The sequence below is a fragment of the Canis aureus genome, chromosome 6, assembly GCF_053574225.1.
Source record: "Canis aureus isolate CA01 chromosome 6, VMU_Caureus_v.1.0, whole genome shotgun sequence".
Lineage (NCBI taxonomy): Eukaryota > Metazoa > Chordata > Mammalia > Carnivora > Canidae > Canis > Canis aureus.
The window spans coordinates 25,792,458-25,818,404 of NC_135616.1; the positions used below are offsets into that span (position 1 = coordinate 25,792,458).

General features: G+C 37.7%; 1 protein-coding gene across 27 annotated transcripts in view; it reads left to right on the forward strand.

The window, feature by feature from the left end:
• Positions 1–25,947, forward strand: part of DTNA (dystrobrevin alpha) — a 352,302-nt gene that overhangs the window by 136,694 nt on the left and 189,661 nt on the right. Inside the window, exon 1 of one of the 27 annotated variants that reach the window (XM_077900432.1) lies at positions 16,571–16,594. The exons of the other annotated variants lie outside the window; for them this stretch is intronic. The gene's annotated coding sequence lies outside the window, so the exon portion shown is untranslated. Of the gene's footprint in view, positions 1–16,570; positions 16,595–25,947 lie in introns of those variants that run through there. 27 annotated transcript variants of the gene reach the window in all.

The window sequence follows — 25,947 nt, forward strand, 5'->3', positions numbered from 1 at the left end:
CCTAGTTCCTACATTTCTATGTTCTTGGTGGAGGCACCCACCATCATCTTAATTTGTAAGCTATTATGTTTACTTAATTTGTAAGTATATGAAAATGTGGTACTTGTGCCCACAATAAAAACAAGCTCATTCCCTTATGTGGAATAATCGGATTGAACAATTTTTCCTGATATTTATTCATATTTTTAGTAAGAATCTGCCTATCACCTACCAATCTCCAGACATTGTTCTAGGAACTGGAAATATAACCTGGACCAGAGATCTCAACCTGGACATATTGACATTTTGACAAATACTTCCTTGTTGTACGGCCTGTCCTGTGCATTGTAAGATGTTTAGCAGCAGGCTATCATCTACCACATGATGCCAGTAGTATCACCCTTGCCCAGTCGTGACAACCAAAAATGTCTCCAGACGTTGCCAAATGTCCCATGGAGAAAGGCAGCAAAATCACTGCTGGTTGAAACTCACTGGCCTCATCCTTCCTTTCATGAAGCTTACATATGATTGGGCTTAAAAAAAAGAGAGAGGAGAGAGAGAGAGAAAGAGAGAGACTGAGAGAGAGAGAATAGTATAATTTCAGGTAACATCAAAGTAAAGTGATAGAGAATGATAGAGGAAAGACCAATATAAATAAGGTAGACAGGACCACACTGTCAAACTCTCCTCATGCCCCAAATCACTGCTGAAAGAGCACCCCCTCTGATTGGTACATGACATACTAATGCAAAAACTCCAGCAGAGGCCTTCATGGGCCTACTTGAGTTGCAATAATTCATGCTCAAGCTGTAAACATGACCTCCTTGACCTACTCCAGCTTTCAAAAGCAAAGAAATACAAGCTAAATTGAAGTCAGCATAGGTGGGGGCCCTCGAGGTCTCCTTGTTCCCACTCGGCTACCCCGTGGCCTCGCCTCAACACTGCTCTGCACTCGGGGATGAAGAGCAGAGTGCAAGGTATGCCAACAGGCCAGCAAACACCAACAGCACAACTTGTGACAGCACCGGCCCCACTCCCCCTGCCTCCTAAAGCACGCTGGCCCTGTGGAGACTTGAAAACAAATTACCACTGAAGGTATAAATGGTACTTTTAAAAATTCCAAAATAAGCTTTTGGAACAAATTTCTGCTGGTCTCAGTTGCAAACCCTGTCAGAAACTGCTATTAACTGCAGCTGGGGGACAATCCAAGATAATAATCCTTTTTATCTTTTCATATTATCAACACCATGTCGTGAGCAGTTCCTTTCTATTTGTACCTTGCAGACAGTTTTCTTACTTCCCAGCAGAGATAGCTCCTTGCTCGTAGGTCCCTCAGCCTGGTTGTGACTCCCTTTCTCAATCCTGTCAGGCAGAAATACAGGCATATACAGCTTCAGTATGTAGGCAACTGTCCTGGTTTTATTCTGTGTCAGTGCCCCAGATCCAGTGGCTGATCCCACCCTCTCTCTCTATTTCCTTGAGGACTGTGATCTCACCCAGAACCTGTGATGAGGACCCCTTCCACCAATCTAGACATTTGTTCATTTCTTTGTTTGCTCATTCATCCTATAAACACTTATCAAATGCTGCTATAATTCAGGTCACATGCTAAGTACAAGTACCCAACCCTTCATCCTCCTACCAATCTTTCTGGACCTCTTGCTTACTGCCAGATTCTCTGGGTGCTATGCTTTGTCCAGCTGCCGAGAATATCTCCCTAAGCCCAGGCTGATTGTTTGCTTCATCTGTACAAATCAGGCCAGAGTTTACATTCCTTCCAGCCCTCCCCTAGTCTACCCCATAACTGGCTACTATCTATTTTTGTATTAAAATTTCAAAATTTATTCTTAAAACCAGAGTTTATTTTTTTGCTATGGACTTCTGGCTGCTTTTTTTGCTGCATGCAAAGGACTGGTTTGGGATTTTTAATTATTGTGTTTTGTTTGGGTTTTTTTTTTTTTTTTTTCTTTTAGGAAGGGATTTGAAAATATATTAGGCACCATTATCCTCCCAGCCTAGAGGATAAAAGTCAATAATCAAATCATTGATGAGGTAATATATAATAAATGTTGTTGCTAGTATAAATAAATATTAAAATAAAACTTCAAATATTTCTAGAACCCAGAGGTGATAATATGTGAACCTAAGCCAATGACAATAAGACTTGGAACTACCAAATCAGAGAACCTCTGAGACCTACAGAAACTTCCTAGTCATGTATCAATTCCATGCCTAAAAACCAGTATAATTATTAATTGTGATAATTAACATTTATTGAATAATTTGTGTACCCTGTGGTGAGTGAGGCACCTGATTAATACAGTTTAATCCTGGGGACACCTCGGTAGCTCAATGATTGTCTGCCTTTGTCTCAGGGTGTGATCCCAGGTCAGAGATTGAGTCCCACATCGGGCTCTCTGCAAGGAGCCTGCTTCTCCCTCTGTATATGACTCTGCTTCTCTCTCTCTGTGTCTCATGAATAAATAAATAAAAATCTTTTTAAAGAAAAATTACAGTTTAATCCTGGAAAATTACCCTCTCAGGTGCCTGGAGCTCATCCCTGACCAGGACAGCCCAGGGTGTTCTATTGGAACTCTGAATGCATTCTTCAGTTTATTATGTCCAGACCTTCCCTCTGCCATGCAGCTTCATCACATATCTCTTGAGTTTTCTCTTCTCCATATGGAACTTTATTAATAATCATTTAACCAGTCCAGCCTCTAATAGTTTGGATTTTTTTAAAAGATTTTATTTATTTATTTATTCATGAGAGACACACACAGAGAGAGGCAGAGACACAGGCAGAGGGAGAAGCAGGCTCCATACAGGGAGCCTGACGTGGGACTCGATCCCAGGTCCCCAGGATCATGCCCTGGGCTGAAGGCGGCACTAAACCGCTGAGCCACATGGGCTGCCCTGGAATTCTTTTTGGGAGAGACTCCCCTAGTCTCTGACTCAACCCTCTCCCTCCCATCAGATATCAGCGCTTGTAAAAGTGTGGCCCCAGATGACCAAATACTGTGCTTCAGGTATGAATAGAGCTGAGGGATTCCAATGAAGGTCTCACCGCATTCTCTCCACAGCCACAAAGTCTGTGAGGAGCTAGAGGCATTCTGGGGATCCTCTGGAACATCCTACAGCAAAAACAAAAGTGGCCTCAGAACAAAAAGGATGAAGGCAATTGGCATAGCACTGGGGTCCCCATTAGTGGTTCCCCAAATAGAAGCTGAGTGTCTCCAGGCCACTCCCACCCTCTATGTTAATATGCCCTGGGGCTCTGAGAAAGCCTAGTGGTTTGAGAATGAGCACCTTTTCTTCACTATTTAAAACTCTTGAATGCCATTCAAGTACACAGTCTTGCCACCTTAGTAGAGGGAGCACAGTCTCTTGACAGGAAAATAGCTTGCACATTCCACTTTACTTTAGGCTGGCTTTCCTGGGGAATCATGTTGCCTTGGCTCCAGTGCTAAGTCTCTCTGCTTCAAACCCTCCCAGAAATGTCGCAGCAGTGCTGACCTGTCCCAAGTTGTTGAACACTAACCTGGAATCCATGCCAGTAACTAGCATGCCATAACTCAGCAACAGGCTGTTACAAACATCTCTGGATATTAGGTGGGGCCGGAGCCTGTGACTAGGAGAAAAAAGGAATTCAGTGCCTATTTCTGGTAACATTCTTTTAACTTGGAGGCACTGCCAGTGTTCAGTGGGTAGAATGAATATGTAACTTAAAAGCAGGGTGCCAAGATGTGTCATGGTGCTTAGCCTCTCTGGGCCTCCTTTATGTTTACTACTGGTGCTTTTAACCACAATCAGAACCCATGGTTTCTCATCGTGATAGTAAAACATGCACCCCAAGCATTTTGAAATATCAATATTAGAAGAATACATAATGTTAGTTTTAATTTTCAAAATTAACTTTCATTAAAAAGTATGGAGATAAAGAATACCACCACCACCACCACCACCCCGGCGCAAAAAAAAAAAAAAAAAAAAAGGAGGCCACAAAAAAGAAGCATGTGATTTGCATTAGCACAGTCTTATTTTGTGACAAGAATCATTCTTAAATGGCAGGAGCCCATCCAAAGCTCCTGAGTTTAAATACAGTATGACAAAAGACCTATCAATAATGTGCTAATTAGCCTAGTTGTAATTTACCTTCATTTCCACACATTTTGGTCTTTAATGAGATCTATTTATTCTTTATTATTCTCTTCAGAAGTTTGGAGGATATACTCACTGGGTGAATCTGAAATGTTGGCAACAGTATCACCAAGAGCCACAGTTTCAATAAATAGACTGTTGGCCAGAAGATCCTGACCACTATTCCAAATTTGTCCTTAAATATATTTTAGATTAAATGATAGAGGTTATCTTTTTTAAAATCTAGAATTGTGTTTTCTGCCTTACATTTTAGGGATAGTTGCCATTATGAAATCTGAATAAAATTATTATCATTATATAATCCACAACAATCAGATTGTTTATTCCCCAATTACATGATTTATCAAATTCCCAGACATCATCAAGCATCATCTTTATATACCTATAAAAATTGTGAACTCCTTATAACCCAAACTTAAATTACGAGAACAAAACTCTACACTCACCAAATAGCACGTCTTTCAAAAAAAAAAAAAAAATAGCACGTCTTTCTTCGACTTGCATATTAGGTTGTTTTCTCTAAATTATCTATCACTCTTAAAATGGCCAATCTGATTATGGGAGATAGCAAAAAAACAGGAATAACACAGATATTTGAAGTCCACAAATAAACCCAACCCCATTTGAGTAAGTAGTTTCAGCCTTCCCTTGATAGATCTTAGTCCATTTATATCCATTTATTGTCCTATTCACCCTCTAGTGGAGTTCTTAATAAGCAGTGGAAATACATACAGAGAGTGAAATGACATAAAAATAAAGGAGACGGAGGGTCCACAAAGCCACAAGGCTGATGATTCCTGGGGCATGGAGCAGCTGACTGTATTATTACCAAGAGGACATTTTTGTGGATGTTAATTATTTATGACTATATATGATCTTTGTATTAATTGACATATGTACAGCATACAATTACATGGCAGCTAATAAAGTAAGTTTTTAAAGATTCCAACTTAAACACAGTCATCATTTCAAAAGACTTTGTGGAATGACAAGCTTTGAAATATATCTTGAATTCTTCAGAGGAGCTAAAATCTCTCCCAGGATGTGAAGTCAAACATCTCTAACTTTATTTTCAAGTTACAGGTTTGATATAATCTCTGATTTGTGTGCTTGTGATCATCAGGAATAATGTAGGAATGCAAAATTTGGCACCTCACTTTATAATCTAAAGAGAACATTACTGATGTTCTACAAAAATTTTGAGCAGAAGAAAACCCCAATTTGCAGTTCACATCAACCCGTCTTTTTGCTTCAGCCTAATATGGATATAAAATGTATCTGGCATTAGTGTTTCCTAGGGTTGCTGCAGCTGCCAGAATGTTCAGACCTTTGCACAATGAATCCTTTATTACAGTAAATATAAAAAGACATAAAATTCTAAACAGCTCATCACATTCCTTCTAATGTTCTTGTACTCAAGAACATATTTTAATATATAGAAGTATTTGAATTTATTTTCAAAATGGTAAATTCATTCTTTTAGTTGTTGCCCTTTAAGAGTTTTGAGTGCATGTGTGTGAGACTGTAAACTGGATGTATTCATTATGATCACTTTCACACTAGAAGAAAATTCAATCTTTCCCCAAGTTTCTCAGCTTGTTTATTGCATAGCTTTTGACATAATGTAGGAGTTGTCATCTTCTTAGAAACAGAGATTAGCATAAAGCTGGGCTATAGTCTGTAGATTCTGATTCTGGAAGACCTTTGGAGATTTTTACATTATGTGAAGGACTTAATTAAATGAATGATGTGATTTTAAATGTGTTTATGACCCTCAATGTTAACCACTTACAGTAAACCCATAATATACTAAGATATTGCTCTTTGCTGTTAATAAAATTTACATATAGTTTTTGAACCTATTCATGAAGCTGGCAAAGGTTGAGAGTGTTATTAATTCTACCCTGTGGTGTGGGTAGGTAATTGAGAATTACATTGACTGAGAGAAGAGGAAGATTACTTTAGGCTTTGTTAAAGGGATATTAACTTTAGTAATACAGCCAGCCCCTTCCATTCTAGATATCTCTGTTTATAAAATAGTCTGCAAATATGTATCTCTGTATTTAGAAGGAAAGAACAGATCTCAATAAGAGATCAGATGTATGGAGGGTGTGTGGAGCGTGGAGAAGTTGCATCAACACCAACGATGAAGACAGGTTCCTAGACCAGAACTTTGAAGAAGGACATATGATAAATGTTATTGGAATAAATGCAGAGTCTCTTTAGTTTCCTGCAGCATCTTTTCTGAAAGGCTGGAAGGGGGTAAGAAACAAATAATTTGGGTGCTCCCTTAGTTGACTTTAGAAGCTGGCTAACATCATTTTCCATTTGTTAACTCACTTTGTTGTCTTGTAACTATTTTGTGTAATAGTGCATCTCATTTATTAATATATCCTCTGGACACAATTCCCTCTACTCCCTTAATCTAATACAGAGATCAAGAAACAGAGATAGAGACATAACATCCCAGAAATCCCAGCCCTTCCTATTTATGGTTTTAGCTGGATAGGGTATGATAATTTTAAATGTACTGACTGGAAATGTATTTTCTTGTTTGGCCTTTGTTGTTGTTTTGAGGAATGTCTGATTATGCTTCCTAATTTTTCAGCCACCCTTACCCTTTAATACAATATCTTAAAAGGTCATGGTATCAGTCACCTTAGAATGACCCAAATAGCAATAAAACACTCTTCATGAGATGATGAAAAATCACAGTGACGGACTAGACACATTTATTAAATTCCTACCTTATTTGTCTATATCAAACTCAAAATGTATTTATGCTTAGGATTACTAATAAACTGGTGTTTTAGATTTAAGCATTTTTGATTCTACATAAAATTAAAAGGATATGGCTCATAAAAATAACAAAAAAAAAACATATTTTGTGCTTTATTGTGAAAAAAGTGTAGCTTATGTCCAGAATTATGTGTACATAATATCCAAAAGTCAGTTTGAGCTATTAAGCAAATTAATTTACTAGAGTAAATAATCACCAGTTTTAATTTTTAACCACTCAATTCACCACAAGTCAATGTCTTTTATCTTGGGACAAAACATCAATTTTGGATTTTTATTTTATAAGAAATATGACATCAGAAGTGTCAAATTTCATGCTACATTTTTTAAAGCATAGATCACATATTCAAATTGTTGCTCTTAATATTGGACATTGACTTGGCATTGACAATTTTTATGCTCAAGAGGTTTACAGACTTGTGAGAGGCATTAAAAAAGGACCATCTATGATCTTCGTTTGACTTGAATACAAGGGTAACTGTCCAGTGGCCCTCTTTAGGAAATATGCCAGGATTCAAAATGGGATAACGCACATTAGCCACTTTGGCTAATGTCCCTAAATGCTAATGTTTGTAGAAGAGCCAAATGTATAACAAATAATAGGTAATAATATTTGCTATTATTACAAATAAATCCCCAAAATTTCTGTTTCATGCACCAATCTCAGGTGATCTTTCTTGGTCAGTAGGTGGCTTTCCTCCATTTTGTGATTCAGAGAATCGGGTCCATCCTCTTAAACTACAGAGTCCTCTGGTCCAGCCAGCAGTAGAAAGAGTATAGATCAGCACTCGTGGAAGCTTTATAGAGGCAGGCCTGGAAGTGGCTCACATATCATTGGCTACTTCACTGCAAGGAAATCTGGGAAATGTAGTATAGCTGCGTTTCCAGGGTAGAAAGAGAATACTAGTGGTCTTTGCTGCCCTCACTATTTCATATGTTCCTAAAAATGAAGGAGAGCACTACTAGGGACTGGCTTCTGGGGCTAGCTTTGTCACTAAGGAATTATAGAAATTTTATTAGGTTCTAGCCTCTTTACTTTTTGTATTATTTGGTCTCATAGAACTCATGATCCTAAAGAAAAAGACAAACATCAAATAAACACACAAATAAAGGTACAGCAACACATCAATATAGGTTCCATGAGAGCATGGACCATGGCTCTCTAGCACTTAAAGCAATACTTGGTGCATAGTTGTGCTGAGCCATAATTGTTGAATGAGCGTGTGCCTAAAGGCATGAATGAATGCATGAAAATATATGATGGAAAAAGAATAGGTGCTGTGAAAAAAAGGAATAGGGAAATCGAAATTCATTTGGGCAATCAGGAAAGGTGTCTTTCTGAGGAAGTAACATTGATGTTGAAACCTGAAGGATGAGTAAGTTAGCAGAGTTGAGTGATAGAATTTTGCAAGCAGAGAAACACTAGGTTCAAAAGATCTGAGTTGGGAAGAGATTGATACATTTCACAACTGCAAGAAGGCTGTGACAGGAACCCACAGGGGCTGGGTGGTCATGGTGGAGGTCAGGCTAAAAAAGTAGGCAAGAGCTATCCCGGGAAAGGATTCTACAGTATGTTCAGCCTTTTGGTCTTTCCTGCAGGGACAATGGAAAGCCAGGGAAAAGTATAAAGGAGGTTAAGGGATGATGTGATCATATTTTCATTTTAAAAGATCACTCTAGTTTTCTCTGAAGCACGGGTTGAAGTCGGGTAAGAGTAGAAGCAGAGAGACTAGTTAGGAGATTATAGTGAATAATCCAAATGAGATGACTTAACCAGAACAGTGGTTTTGAACAAGGTAGAGGCATAGGAACTGGAGGGACTTGAAATACATTGTTGTAGGTAAAGGGAAATTGGAGCAGATGGAGACATTCAGTAATAGAACCCTTTGGGTCTGTACTGTGTTACTCTTTTCTTTGGGATGTCATCACAGTGACAATGATGCCACTAGACACAAGACATTTAGTGTTGCTTCCTTCAGATTTCTTTAAAAGATTGGTCCCAACTCTGAAGATGTGTTCAAAGATCAGTCAAATAACAAGCATTTAAATTTACCTAGATTCTTGGGGTTCTTCAAAATTTGCTCCAGATGATGTTGTATTTCTGTTTCTCTTTGTCTTCAAGAAATTAATTAGATAAATTGCATAATTACAGTAGAGGGTTGTATTTATATGTTAGTATAAGTAAATGTATCTTATTTTTAGTGTTGAAATATTTTACCCATAAATTTTTTTTTAAAGAAAGGTAAATTTTGGACCATCTTTGATATCTTCTTAATATGGTACTGTTGTTTCTGTTTTAATTTTTCAATTTCATGTTTTAGGAAGTAATCCACATATTGTAACAGTATTAAAACTTTATCCTTGAAGCCAGTGTTCTACTATTTCAGAGTTAGTTGTAATGGTTCAGGCCTTTATTAGAATTTCTTTAGAGATAAGAACACTCTGTACTGAGGGCTGGAAATTTGATGCTCTTGAATTCCATTCTGCTCACCTCCCTCTGCCCATTCGTGCTTGGCTTGCAAATGTATCTCTGTCTGCATTTCTCATCTTGAAAATGGACATCATAGTGATTTCCCAGAGGTGTTTGAAAGGCTATCCTAGTGTTTATCAATCAGCTTTTAAGGTGATATGGGTAAGGGGATATTATGATCTTGGGAATTGATGTGTCTATGAAATGGCTGCAACACACAAGTAAGAATTCTGTGAAGCCCTGGCAGATTTCCTGCAGGGACATTTTATCCACAATCAGTGAAATACATCTAGGAAGTTCCCTCCCTGATTTTAAAGATAGAGCTTCATTTCTGGGGCTCCTCTGGCAAATGACATTAACATGTGTTGAGTGTTGTTTCCATTTTAAACAGTTTATTTGAATAACTCTCATCCAAAATGTGCTATTTTGAGTGGATAAAATTCTTTGGTGGCCTGTTGATCTCTGGAGAGAAAAACTGGAGGGGCAGGTATGATTTTTATGAAGAAATTTTGGGGTTGTTTCTGCCAAGCACATTGATGTTTATAACCTTATTTTTTCATTTGATGTCTAGTGTGATATTACTCACTTTCTCTTTGACATAGGCCCCATTCTGTTTAAAAACATTTTTCAAAAACCTTTAAAGTCATTTCTTTGTTTTGCTGCATTCTCTCCTGTCATGTAGTCAGCCACCTCACTGCAAAATGATGTTATACATGATCCAAAGCAGCCATAGGAAATTGAGGGGATCTTGTAGATTTCACTTTGTTGTTCTGGTTTTAGTTTGTATATGGAAGTAGGATAGGAATATAAAAATGGCATAAAGTGTGCCTTTCAGATTCCATGGTGTTCCTTGTTATTCCAGGCAGGTATTTGCATACCTCACTTATCTCAAAACTGATACTTCTTCCCATACAAAAACAAAACAAAACAAAACAAAAAGCCCCGAACTCAAAGTTTTAGATAAAGTCAATTACACAGGAGAACTTGAAAGCCAAAGGAGTCATACTTTTTTTTTCCTTTTTTTTTTTTTTAAGATTCCCCATTGCTTAGATCAGCCAAGCAGATCACTGGTTAACGCTGCTTTCTGGCATCTGGCACAGAAAATGAAAACCCTCATGTTCTAACAGCAAAGTGTTTAAAGAGAAAAAGTTGACCTTCCAAGCATCTGGATTTACTGCCAAAGCACTAAAAATGAATTATAAAGCAGAAAAAGTATGAGTCAGGTGAACTCTCTATTATACCCTAAGAGCAAAATTCTAGTTATGTGAATCAACTAAAAACAATGAAAAAGGGAGGGGTGTATTTGTGTATGTGTGTGTGTATGTTGTTTTCCCTGCTTGTACATACCTACTTTACTCCTATTCTCCCCTTGGGACACAGTCTTTTTATAGTAATGATGGTAATTAGACCCCTTCCTTTTTAGATGCTCTTAATCATCTTTTGGATTTGAAGCCAATGTCTCTACCTCAAAATAGAATGAAATTTGGGTTCTTAGCTTGTGGCACGCCTCGTCACTCTTAGTACTTAATGAAGGTTTATTGACCTTAGGGATAGACACAATACTAGGCAGATATGGAAAAAGCTGCTGTAATTGAGTATTTATGAATATCTGTTTAATGTCAGTAAAGAACATAACATTAGTGCATTGACTCTTGGTCCTGTTAAAAATGTATTTTTTCCTATTATGATGGCACGAGGAAATGTGTTATGGAATAATATAGTTATTCTCCTTACTGTCAGATTAAGAATTTGCCTCTAAATCCCAATGTCCAATAGTAATTCATTACAGTTGTAATGACTCATGAGTCATTTGAAAGTTTAAATATTATTTTCTATTTTCAACCTAGTCTTAGTAATATTAGTAGTACATGCTTTTATGGATCTTCAACTTACCTCTTTGAAGTTTTAGTGAATTTCCTGTAGATATGTCTGTTGTCATCTTTTCCAGATCATTCAAAGCTTTAGAGACTTCACATCTTCTTTTGAATACTCCATATTTTTTAGTCTGTCTTTATACAGACTATTCCCTTCAGATATTTCATATAAATCTTGTGAGCTGCGGTAGCCAAAACCACAAATGGTATTTAAGGTTGAGGCACAATGTTTTTGCAAGTAGGTCAGGTTTTATTTATATGCAATTGTATGTATGATTTCATTTTCTTATAAGCAGTATCTTCCTCATAATATTATGTGAGGATTAAATGACATAATTCTTGGAAAGCAATTAGCACAGAACGTGGCATGGTAGACACTCAATAAATGTCCACAATTGTTACTATTTAATTTGTATAACATTTTCACCACCATACACTATTGCCAACCACTTTCCTTTTTTTTAAATCCTGAGTTCCTCTTACTCATTAACAGAGGGTCTGATCAACATTCCTAATACCATCTCTAGTCTTGTTTGTTTTATTCATTCAACAAATGCATTTCCTAAGTATTCTAGGAATTAAGCCAAGTACTGGGGATATGGCAAGGTCTCTACATTCAGAGAGTCTAACACAAATGAGGAGATTACTAGTTAAAGGGAATCCCAGGGAAATACAGTGAACTGTACAGACTCAGTGGGAGAACACAGAAGGGGGAGCTAACCTAGTACAGAGGGTAGGTAGGCTTCCTGGAAGAAGTGATGTTAAAGCTGAGACCTGGAGGTAAGTAGGAGTCAGCCAGACAGAGGGTGTAGAAGGACAAACCTGGAACAATTACCAGAAGGACTAGATGAGATCAAGTGCGTTCAGGGTGGTATGGCAGTAGATTTCAGGACTAGAATGTGTGATACTTGGAAGTGAGACAAAATGCTGTTTATTGAGGAACTGAATCAAAATCCAGCATTCATGAAGAGGGGAATAACAGAGAAGGCTGGATGTGTGGGCAGGCACCAGATCTCAGAAAGCCTTGGGAATCATGTCAAGCAGTATTGTCTCCATGCTACAGTAGCTGTAAAACCAACACTGGCTCCTCTTGATCCATCTAATACCAATCCAGCCTGCTTAACCCCCTCCACCTTTTCAAGTACCCTTCCTCTCATTCCCCCACATGACCCTACATGCCCATGAGTTTGCTCATTTCCTCGACTGGAATGTCCTTCCTTAAGGCCTGCAGTTCAACTGGGGAAGCATTTGTTCAGTAACTGGTGTGTGCTAGGCATCATGAGCCTTCATCCCTCCAACGTCTTTCATTCATTCAGGCTACAAGTGTTTTTAAAGCACCAACATGGAGAGGGACGTGTGCTACTTTTAAGTGACATTTCTTCAGAGAAGAGCCCAGGCATCCCAATTGGAATAAACTCTTCCATTTTTCTTCATCCTTTGAAATCCTTATATCCTAAATAAATCTCTCCCCTGGCTTTGCCACTTTTGATATTGAGTTCCAGCTAGCTACATCATGAGTCTGAAACCTCTACAAGATCTCTGTGTAATAGGGGACAGAGTCCAGGCCCAATGTATCATTGTAGTTTCCACAGCTCCCAACTGGGCATGAGTCCAGGAGCTGCAGTGTTCATAATAAATATATAAATGAGTGAATTTTCTGAAAATAGATCTTTAAAAAAACCTTCTTTTGGTACTTCCTAATGACCCACATTGCCAAACACAGCAGTTAAATTATTATTATTTTTGTTTTAGTTAAATTATTTTTTTTCAAAGTAATTAAACCTGAAACTACAGTTTCTCCAAAATATTGTCGTTTTCTATGGAATTCCAAGATTTACATAAAAATCTCATGAGTGAATAAGATCTTATTAAGGGGGATCCCTGAGTGGCTCAGTGGGTCTGGCGCCTGCCTTCAGCCTGGGGCATGGTCCTAGAGTCCCAGGATCCAGTCCCACGTCGGGCTCCCTGCATGGAGCCTGCTTCTCCCTCTGCCTGTGTCTCTGCCTCTCTCACTCTTTTTCTGTGTCTCTCATGAATGGATAAATAAAATCTTAAAAAAAAAAAAGATCTTATTAAGGATTACACATCTGAAGTACATGAAACCGTATCACCTCCTTTACTGTCAGCTCTGTACTATGCATTTACTATGCTTTTTCTGTATTCTTATTATGGCAAATCAGAAAAGAAGAAAAATGAGTAGACTTCCACCTGTTGATTGCTAAAAATAAAATTCTGCCTCGCCCTTAGCTTTTCCATTTTACAACGCTAGGCATGAATTTACAGCTAACATTTTTTGTGGTTGCTACTGCATTTCCTAGGCACACCGATAGTACTTTTGGCAGGCTCTGTGATTCACAGTGGATACTAGAGTTGAATCCTGATTGGCACCACAGTGAATACTAGAGTTGAGGCTTAATTCTCTCCAGTGTATTCATGGTCTATTTGAATAAAAGGATGAGGAAAAACCACTTCACCCTAGGGAATTTTTAAATACCACTGAAAAATCTGTGCTGAAATAGCAGGCAGTTTTAAACTTGAGACCCACGATACATGTCTTCAGATATACTGCCCACACCAGCCTGCTGGCACCTACCCATGCTTGCTAAATGCTGTCTGAGCTTTATTTGAAACTGCATGAAATGCTTTGAGGACTTTCCTTGTTAGCGATCAGGCCATTTCAGATAACCTACTAAAGCGAACATTCAAAGTATTCTCCGGAGGGGAAGTTTTAGGGAGGGTGGTGGCTTACCAATGAACAGTGGATTTAGTGATACTCTTGCATGGTCTCATTCATTTATATGGTCACCACACTCAATTTTCTTTTCTCTGATTGGACAGCAATCTTTCAGCTGGATTGGTGATACTCTCAAATAGCTGATACAATAGAGCTGTTGCTGATTGACAGGGAGGAGATTTTCACTTAAGAAATGACACTTTGAGGGACACTTGGGTGGCTCAGTGGTTGAGTGTCTGCCTTCGGCTCAGGGCATGATCCTGGGTCCCAGGATCGAGTCCCACATCGGGCTCCTTGTGGGGAGCCTGCTTCTCCCTATGCCTATGTCTCTGTCTCTGTCTCTGTCTCTCTCCTGTGTGTGTCTCTCATGAATAAATAAATAAAATCTCTTTAAAAAAAAAAAAGAAATGACACTTTGGGAATGTCTCATCTCCCACTTCTATCTAGCAACTTCCTATCCCTCACCCTGTTTCATAATCCCAGCACAGTTACGAGTTATTGAGTGATAGCTATGTGCCAGGTGCAATACACTCAATATCTAAACCAATCTTCCAGATTATTCTAGGTCAGCACTGTTATTATCCTTACATTCAAGATGAGAAGATACCTTTAGAGAAAATAAGTAACAGCTATAATTCCATGCTCTTGATCACTAAGCTGTACTCCAGCATCTCACTCTTACAAACTCAGAGCACATGCATTAACTGCAATACTGGCTAGGACAAAACTTAATTGTGAAAGTTAATCTCTTGGACACATTGGGAGAACAAGCCTCATTCATACTCTGAACCAAAAATGTCAGAGATTTTAGAATTTATCTTCCAAGTAGGATAATTTTCCATGTCTCTATTTTGAAAGGCAACTATAAAAATCCAAAAGAACAAATAATACATAGCCATAACAATATTAAGATATTCTTTTGCTAATACATACTTTTTCCCCAGAACCCGGGAACATCCTAAGATATTCTATTATTCAGCCAGGCAAAAGAGAAAACCCCAATCCCAGTAGGCAGGCAAGTAAAGTTGTGGGCTTAGAGGTGGTCTTCACTCTGCCCTCAGTCTTTTCTGGGTCGATTATTGGAAATCATTACCTCCTTCTCTCCTATGCAATTGGTGTTACTTTGGAGTGAAAGGAACATGAACATCACCCTATCAAAATGCAAGTCATTCCCACCCACCAGCACCTCTTCTCCCCTCCTTCACACCACCATTTCCCTGCTTGAAGATGCTCAGAATCCTACTGGCTTAACTTTATCTGGTAAAGGCCAGCATGGTTAAAGGCATAGCTATGCAGACAAGTGTTTTTGAGCATTATGTTCATCTTTGTTAACTATTATTAAATAAGAAGGAAGATCTCTTAGGTATATTAGCATACTGTTGTACCCTTGGCCCATTCAGCAGTCAATTTCCTTACGTGTTCTCACTTTTTATCACAGAAAATTTATAGGCACTAATATCAAAAAATATCCAAAGGGTCACTACCCAGGTTAAATTATATTCTCTTTTCTATAAGTACTTAAGTTTACTATTAAAAATTAATGATAGGGGGGATCCCTGGATGGCTCAGTGGTTTAGTGCCTGCCTTCGGCCCAGGGTGTGGTCCTGGAGTCCGGGATCGAGTCCCACATCAGGCTCCCTGCATGGAGCCTGCTTCTCCCTCTGCCTGTGTCTCTGCCTCTCTGCCTCTCTCTGTGTCTCTCGTGAATAAATAAATAAAATCTTTTAAAAAAAATAAATAAAAATAAAAATAAATAAAAATTAATGATAGATACATTTTCTTAGAAGCTAGATTGCCCAAATGTTATTCTAATCAAAGAACTTGATGCATTTGAGTACAATAAAACTCGTTTTGTTGAAGTGTGAATGGCCCGGTCATTCCAGGAGCCTCACAGTTTTGCTATGGAGTAGGACAGACTCTTTGAAGAAAAAGTCAATATTCATACACCCAGAGAAATTAAGTCATCCTTCTAACTCACTCTCAAACCTATCAACTATGAGAGAGGTATTACACATATATACATGTACACACATACATGTGTGTTTATACACACATGCAGAGTAGTACTTAATTGCCACTAGTTCTCTTACTGTAGATAAAAGAATTGAGTTTTGGGAATGGATTTATGTTCTTGGCAGTAATTCTGTGGTTTGGGAAATCCCATTATAGGACAGCTTATCTCACTATTGAATTTTAACACAGTTTATAAGTTCCTTTTATGAAGTTTTAGTTACAAGTTCCTCTTATTTCTTTCATTAGACATACCTCAGCCATGATTTTATTTTCAGTTTTAGTGTTGCAGAGCACCAGTAGTAAGCAGACTGTCAATCCTAGAAAAGGTGAAGTAAGCCATTCATTCGTTAATACAATTTATCTTAGTGAAACCAGTAAAGACTGTATAGTTTGGATTTTTATATCTGCACATTGTCCTGCTAAAAATCATGTTTGGAGGCTCCTTTCACTTTAAATGTCTAACAATTGTGTCATTTTTTTTTTCAGTTAAGTGGGATGGGGTGCTAAAAGGACTTGAGATGAACTGCTAATTGCCCCTAACCCCTTTTCTTCCTAAACTTCCAGGTGAGAGAGCAATCCAAAGGTGCTTTTTACTCTTATATTGAAGTCTCTCAAGCCTGTCAGATTCCCCCAAATCACACTTTACAGACATGAGGGCCTTCAGTAGCGTGTGTGTGTGTGTGTGTGTGTGTGTGTGTGTCTTCCTTTGATTTCTCTGAAGAAGTTTCATTAATAACCCATAAATTCTTGGAATATATAGGATTGCTTCAACGTGGATGGAGTTGGAGGGTGTTATGCTGAGTGAAGTGGGTCAGTCAGAGAAGGACAAACATTATATGTTCTCATTCATTTGGGGACTATAAATAATAGTGAAAGGGAATATAAGGGAAGGGAGAAGAAATGTGTGGGAAATATCAGAAAGGGAGACAGAACGTAAAGACTGCTAACTGGGAAACGAACTAGGGGTGGTGGAAGGGGAGGAGGGCGGGCGGTGGGAGTGAATGGGTGACGGGCACTGGGGGTTATTCTGTATGTTGGTAAATTGAACACCAATAAAAAATAAATTAAAAAAATAAAGAAACTAAAACACTGTAAAAAAAAAAGAAATATAGGATTCCTTATTTCTATATTTCTTAGTAATAAAATCTAAAATAAAGAGAAGAGAAAAACTCTGATTTCCAGCTGTTGAAATGTTTTGTTCAGTACTGCAATGCAGTCATCTAAAATTTGAGTGTCATTAAGTCAGTCTATTTTATGTCATCTTTCATATTTGCATATTCTTATTCAACATCTTTTTAGTCCCAACCATTGGAATCAGATAATATAAGAGTGCTATTCTGCAAATGCTATAAGCCTGTTCTAGCTTACCTACACTTTTCTTGCTTTCATATATTTCCCAAATATAGGTACTTTTTTATTGCTCAGAAACACTTGTCAAGAATTTAAAATAAAAAAAAATAAATTTGTCAAGAAGCAAAATGTGGTATAAATCAATTTCCTGTCACTGTCCAAACTGAAAAGATTAAAAAAAATTACCTCAAAGAATGGTAAAAGTGTTTTTCTAGTTTTCATCCCTTATGAAAATGTTCACATTGTAACACTCAATGGATGGCTCATTCTTTTTTAAATGAGAAATCATATATATGAAAGATGATTAAATGCAAACCTGTTTATTTTTCTTTAAATAGTTCCATGACTTTAAATGAATACACTCAATTTCACATATATCCATTTAGAAAAGGAAGAATACAAAAAAAAAAAAAGAAAAGAATACAAGAAAGAGATTTGAGGGGAGAATGATGAGCCACTTTCTAATAGAAGTCTCCCCGCAGAGACCTGAATATCTGAATTTGAAGAACAAGATTAAGGTTATTTATTTGAGAAGGAGGGAAGACATTGCAGAGCTCTAATGAAGAAACATTTAAGGGACCTCACCTTTTCTTCCAACCAGCTCAGGAGCCAGGAACACCTTTTTATTGCCAGAATACACCATTTATGGGCAATCATTCAGAATGGTCTAGACACCATTAATGAAATCTCTGCTCAGCTGTTTGTTTTCCAGCTGTGTTCATAAAAATTCAAGTTAATAGTTAAAATGGATAAAAAGAAAAATTTAAGGATAAGACATAGGTGAGTATGGTACCCCAAATTAGCATCTGTTCAATGCCAGGACTCCAAAGTCCTCCAAGGAGTTGAGGCTAAGAAAAGATGAACTAAGCCAGGTGATGGAATGGATTCTGAAGCAGGAAAGAATAGAATAGAGAAGCAGGTACAGGAGAAAGGCTGCTAGGAACCTCTCAATACTGCCAGAATTCGGGAATAACTATGAGCGGAGACAAACCATACTCAAAAACACAGGAACCACATCCAGACAAATATAGATAGTACAATTTTTCACTGTCTAATTTAAGTAGCCAAATTAGAGTCTAGATTTCACTTTTATCAAAATTCTTATTAAATAAAAGTTTTAGCTCAATGTGGTACAGTACAATTTTGACCATCACAGTCAAACCATTCTTGAGAGTATCCAAGTCTAAAACATTAAAAGTTCAGGAAGCAACATCAATTCATTTCTACAGAGCTCATTTTGTTCTTAAGAGTGGTAAAAGCAAGACATTTCTCACATCGTCAGCAGTGCCCTTTCATTCTTATTAAGGAGGCCAGACTTAAATGAACTACAACAAATGCCCTTAGACCCAAAGTGGAGGTCGATTGGCAATTCAGGGTAAGATGTCTTTTGGTGCTAAAGGCCTATTTTGTACCCATTCTTCAGCATAGAGCACTGGGATCTTCAATATCAGCACCATCAATGCAATTATAAAGACTATGTTTTTCAAATGGCTCACTACTGTGGCCCCCCTTTTTCTTCCTTCGTGTGTGTCTGTGTGTGTGTGTGTGTGTGTGTGTGTGTGAAAGAAAGAAAGAAAAAGAGAAAGAGAGAGAGAGGAGAGATACTAGAAGGAGATGATATCAAATTTCTTCTGAAGCAGCACTGGCCAATGGAAATATAATGCCAGCCACATACATAATTTAAAATTTTCTAGTAACCACATTAAAAAAATAAAAACAGGTGAAATTAATTCAAATGTATTCTGCTTAATCTATCAAAAATATCATTTCAACATAATAATCAATATTAAAAGGATACTGGTAAGATACAATTCATTCACGTCTCATACTGTGTATTTATTTTTTTTTTTTAAATACTTTATTTATTTATTCATAGAGACACAGCTAGAGAGAAAGAGGCAGAGACACAGGCAGAAGGAGAAGCAGGCACCATGCAGGGAGCCTGACGTGGGACTCGATCCCGGGTCCCCAGGATCACGCCCCGGGCTGCAGACAGCACTAAACCGCTGCGCCACCGGGGCTGCCCATCATAATCCATTGTATGTTTTACATTTCACAGTATATCTCAATTTGGATTAGACACATTTCAACTAAAATAGCCACATGTGGCCAGTAGCTATTAGACTGGACAGCCCGGATCTAAAACATGACTCCCTCTTCGTCAACAATATCCCATTTGAAATGCCTCACTTCTGATATTGCAACTCTCTATCTGAATATGTTTTCCTTTATGGAAGAAATCCCTATGTATAAATATTTTAATCCAGATTCTAACACAGACACACATACATGAACACATACACAAACTAACATCTGAGTTTTAATGACCTATTCCAACTTCCTTCTACAGAAGTATAAAAAATAAACTATTTCCTCTCTCCAGTGCTTTCTGAGGGAGCATGTGTGCCTATTATCTTGCACATTAATGGGTTACCGTATTTAGTGTTGTCAGAGCTGCTGACTCATTGCCTGTGAAAGGCTCTGCTGCCCATGGTGATTGTTGGACAGAATGCCAATAGCGCCTGCCTACAGCTTCTGAAAAGCTGACCTTGTAACAACATCCACATTCTTTTGGTTGGTTTTGCTGACATACTCTCAACTCAAAAACTGTTTTTAAAACAAAAGTATAATGAAGTATTGAGCTTCTAAAAGCAATTGTACTTCAGTTCATTAAATTATCTGAGTGTGTCAAGGAGGGCAAAACAGCAAGGAAATGAGTCTTCAGAGGGAATCATCCTTGAAAGCTGACATTTGAACTACAGGCATATAATTCTTGGGAATGGTGTTCTAAAACAACATGGGTATCCAAATGAAACAAGGCTGTCGCGGGATATGTTTTACAACTTTCTCAAGAATCTTTATTAGCTCTTTACTATTGACCTATTTAACATTCTATTTAATTTTTTTTAGAATTGCAAAATATATCCCATTACCCACCCTAAGAATGTTCTCCTCAGGTTAAGTTTCTAAACAAAGGGATATAAGATGTTCTCCATTAATTAATAAGGACTACGCTACTATTAAATACTTAAAACAGGGATCAAATTAGCCAGATTCTCCTCTGGCTAGTGGGTGAGGTGATCCTTTACACTAGACTCATCTATTCATGTCTATACAGTCTAATCTGCACCAACATTAAAATTACTATATGATTCACATCTCACACGGAATAGCCAGAGTCAGCTTTGCTGATTTTAACGAGTTTCACATGTGAGCTGAACGGTGTTCAGCTAGTTGTTTTGGCACTTTCTCACCACTGGAGGGAGATCAAGGCTCCTCTCTATCTTCTGTTTCCACCTCTGAACCCTCAATGAGTAGTGATGGAGTGAGTCAAATGCCAAGTTTATTGGCCCATGAGATGGAAGAGAAATATAATTGTATCTTAGGAGAAACCTAAAATTTGGCAGCTTGCAAACCCTGCAAACATTATTTGTCCTATCCAGTTTGAGGCAACATTTTATAAATTTAAAGATTTAATGTAAAAATCCAGATTTCCATCCTGAACGTGAAAATAGGACATTGTAGCTATTGTGGATCCATGCTTCTATGTGGTACAGCCAGAGGGAGGTGCTGTCCTTATATAGGGAACACAGTCTTCATTTCAACTCCATCACTACCACTCTTTTATTTTTCCCAACACTGAAACCAAATATCATGTATAAATAAGCTTGCATCATTGTCTTCTTGTTGTAAACAGCTTTGCCCTTTGGGGTTTTTTTAACTCAGGTCACTATCAAAAGTGGTAAAAAAAAAAAAATAGACCAAGTGAATCTCTTATAATTTCAAGGAAAGTAAGAGAGAGCATATTTCTTTGAGGTAGTAAAAAATATACATAGAGATAAAATATGCAGGCACACTGTGCCTGGGTCTCTTTGCCTTATACCCACCTATTCCCCATTTCTATCAGTTATATGGGGCTGTGAGCTTAGAGTTTTCCAGTACTCAGTCTCTGCCAAATTACTGTTTGTGAGAGTACAAGATCCACATGCACTTGTGCACACGTATGCACTCATGCACACGCATGCGCATGTGCACAGACACACAAATACACACATTCCTTGCCCTTTGTTGAAGCAAGTACCCACTTGTTCCCTTTTCTCTTTAGTGTCTATTTTCCTTGAATTCAGTTTTCTCCACAAAGTGGTAAAATCTAAAGGACTGAGATTTGGGCAAGGGTATAAACATTCTAGGAAAGATTTCTCAAGTGTTTAGTCTCAGTCTTAGGCAAAAGGGGTCTTTTTAACACCTTGTGATCTAGCTTTCTGATCATAGTGTAAAGCATTGGTAATATCTGCTTCCCACATATGATAAGGGATTGGTGGATCGTGGGTCTCAGTCAAAAGACCATCTCTCATTTATCACCACGGACTCTAACTACCAAGAAATATCTCTTATGACTAACTACACAAGGATTTGCAAAACCGGTATATGAAGGACAAATCTTTGCACTCAATATAGGGAAAAAGAAACATATCTGCATGCAGTTTGTACCCACAGAGGAAATTAGAATTAAAGTTGGATTGGCATAGCATAAACAAATTCCAGCAAGTACAGCAGATATTCTGATTTACTCATTTCATTGCTTCTTGATCTTAAAAAAAGTAGTAATAGGGGTGCCTGGGGGGATCAGTCAATTAAGTGTCTGACTTCAGCTCAGGTAGTAATCTCAGAGTCTTGGGATGGAGCCCTACATCAGGCTCAGCGGGGAGTCCGCTTGTCCCCCTCCCTCTGCCCCTCAGCTCATGCTTTCTCTCAAATAAATGAATAAAGTATTTTTAAGTGGTAATATAAATATTAATAATCATAGTCAATATCTATTGCATTTACTATGTGTCCGGTGCTGTCCTAAGTGATCTCCTTTAATCTTTGGATTACCCTGTGAGGTAAGATCCATTATTCCTGTTTTAGAAGTGTGGCACATGGGGCTTGGTGGTTATGCAACTTGCCCAATATCACAGAGATTCAGTCTGTCCACAATCACAGAGCCTTTACTCAACCTCCTTACTATATTCCCTTCCTCCTAGGGCAATGGTTCTCAGAGTGAGGTCCCCAAGACACCTTTAAGGAACCCTTGAGGTCAAACTACTTTAGTAATAATTCTAACGTGTTATTTGCTCTTTTTACCTTGTGGACATTTGCACTGATGATGTAGAAGTAATGGTGGGTAAAACTGACTGTAACCTTATTACAACCAAGGCAGTTGTACCAGCGTGTCCTGGTAGTAATTATATTCTTCAGTGCCATGCATTTACAGTAAAAAAACAAAGCAAGCAAATGTTAGCAACAACAACAAAAATCTAATTAAATCCTGAAACTCAAGTACACATCTTTTTAATATTCTGTTTGAGGATGTGGGAAGTGTGCATAAAGTTCTCAAAATATTCTAAGAGACAATGATTGCCTACAAGTAAAATTGTTTGGTGTGCAAACTGAACTAGCCACTTCTTTCATAGAACAACTTGTTTACTCGAAAGAACAACTGGCAGACAAACTATGGTTATTCAGACATGGCATTTGGCAATGTTTTCCTTGAAAATGAATGAAGTGAGCCTGTCACTTCAGAGAAAACTAACAGTGTTTTCTGACAATGATAAAATTCAAACTTTGAAGTAAAAATTAGAATTTTGGAAAGCTTGCACCTGCCACTGTGAGCTTGACAGCTTCCCAATACCTAAAAGCCTTTTCTGATGAGATTGATGGGGATATTAACAAATAAGACTTTTTGTCATTGAAAATGAAAAGCATCAACATTTGGAAGATCTGGATAACTCAGTGAGCCAATACTTCCCAAATAGACAATGCTATGAGACCATAAAGGAGTAAAAAAATCTGTACAAATTCTGAGACAGATAATGAATGTTAATGTCATGAATTATGCAAGGTTCACTGATATGGCTCAGTTTCCACACTGCAACCCACCTTTAAGAAACAACTGCTCGCTGAGTTTCAGTGTCATATCAAAGAAAAATATCCACAGTCATCTGAAAAACTATCAAATACTACTTTTGCAAGCTGTGTATCTGTAATTTTGGAGTTTCTTCATGTTCTTCAACCAAAACAACTTATTGCCATAGGTTAAATACAGAGGCAGGTTTCTGCTATCTTCTTTCAGCCAAACATCAAAGAGATTTTCTGAAATATAAAACCATGCCATACTTCTCACTATATTTTTTGTTTGGAAAATATTACTATTTTATTAAAAATAGGTGTTACTTGTTATATCTAATAGGTTTATCATTGTTATGTAAATAAAGTTATAAATAAATATCTTTTTTTAAAAAGATATTTATTTATTAATTCATGAGAGACACAGACTGAGAGAGAGAGGCAGAGACATCGGCAGAGGGAGAAGCAGGCTCCATGCAGGGAGCCTGATGCAGGACTTGATCCCAGGACTCCAGGATCATGCCCTGGGCTGAAGGCAGGCACTAAACCACTGAACCACCCAGGGATCCCCTATAAATAAATATCTTTAAGTCAATAAATGAATATTCTTTTTTTTAATAAATGAATATTAAGTCAATTTCTAATAGGTAAATATTGATAGATCTAACACATATAAACAAAAGCTCTTGGGGTTTTCAAAACAAAATGAGAAACTGTGATGTGGAGTATCCTTTTTTTTTTTTTTTACACTTCAAAGTGGCATGGCACTTTACTCATATCGAATTAAATGCTATATCTTTTATCTTCATTTTTACAGAAGCTATTCATCCCTTCTAAGTCAGATGAAAATAGTGAGTCAGGTTCTCAGTAGCCCTCAGGTGGCCACTAAGCATATGGCATATTCAAGGCCATCAGTCAAGGAAGAAATAATCACTGAAGGACAAAGCCTGAACATTCATTCCCAGAATCAGATCTTTCTCTCTCTTTATGATTTCCAGAAAAAAAAAATGTATTTCTTTGTCTATGAAAAGACCCATCCAGATTATTCACATAAATATTTGTTTCTGGGGAAACAAGATGTACAAGAAATATTACAAGCAAATAAATAAATAAATAAGAATCTAGTTTTCCTGCCAGTGAGTTTGTCACTGGAATTGCATCCAAATAACTCTGCATTTGCATACCTATTGTTTTATAAGGGTGAGCTTTATGTTAGGTTTTGTGCATATTAGAGAAGAGTGATATGTTTTTAAAATGTGGAATTCCATGTGCTTAATACAAAAAATTAATTCAGGCTATTTGTGGGAGGTTTGGTACTCTGCATACAAACATTGATGCCCCCACCCAGGCCCTCCTTTTTTAAGGTCACTAAGGTAACTGGCTAAGGTCCTAGAAAATCTTTCCTTAATTTTGGGTTTTTTTCCCCTTCTATCCAGTTTCACAACTTCTTTCCTTCTTTCTTTCTTTCTTTCGTTCTCCTTCCTTCCTTCCTTCCTTCCTTCCTTCCTTCCTCCCTCCCTCCCTCCCTCCCTCCCTCCCTCCCTCTCTCCCTCCCTTCCTCCCTCCCTCCCTTCCTTCTTTTCTATTTGTTTTGATCTTTAACATCATGGTAAAATCAAACAGGCACATTTACATCAGATCACATTGTATCATTAATCTCTTAGAATTGTGCAGTGCTTTAACAAATGAAGGAACACAAAATCTGAGTGAGACACTGTTGGTCACGTATTCTTGGGAAGATTCCAGTAGAATCTATACCTGCATGTGGCTAATTAAAAGTTATCTTCTTAGAAATTAATTGAATTCATCTTTGGCACATTTTGATTCAACTCTCCAAGTTCAATTTAATTCTCTTTTGACCAAATTGGCAGGTACACTGTGATGCAAGAGACAAAAGACAGATCTTGGGTAAATATTTTTTTCCTGGGCAGCAAAAAATATGTTAATATTTATGCCCTACTTGGAATTAATTTCAACATGGAGAGTTTAAAGGTTTAATGAGGTCATCACTATGGAGTGCTTGTTGCCTATACTCTGTTTTAGTTGCATGTTCTACTTAATTCATAAAATGAGGTTTTCATCTAGGAAAACTGGAGATAGTTAAGTTTAATGATTGTTTGTCTAAGTAAAGAAGACATTCATTGGTTTTAAAAAGGTAAAATATGAGATAATCACTCTCTTTAAACCTGTATTCTTGGAAAATGACTTCTCTTTATCTGATATTGTGGAACATGGGCTTTGTGCAACAGAGGTTTCCATAACAAAATAAGCACTACTTAGGATGATCTACTGCCTTACCCTGAAATGTAGCAGAAATGTGGTTGGTGTGAATGTGAGTGTGTCCAAGTGCTGGAAGAGACTAAAGAATCATTTAGTGACTACAGATGTCCCATATCTTCATATATGTCATATCCTTTAATTAGTAAGCTTGATGAAATAATCTCATAGCCAAAAAAGGGGAAGTATCGGCTGGCCCAGCATATTAAGTATCCGACTCTTGATTTTGGCTCAGATCAGGATCTCAGGGTCATGAGATTGAGCCCTACGTTGGGCTCCACACACAGTGCAGAGTCTACTTAGAGATTTTTTCTCTCCTTCTCCCTGCTGAGTGGGGAGCCCAATGTGGGGCTGGATCCCAGGACTGTAGGATCATGACCTGAGCCAAAGGCAGACACTTAACC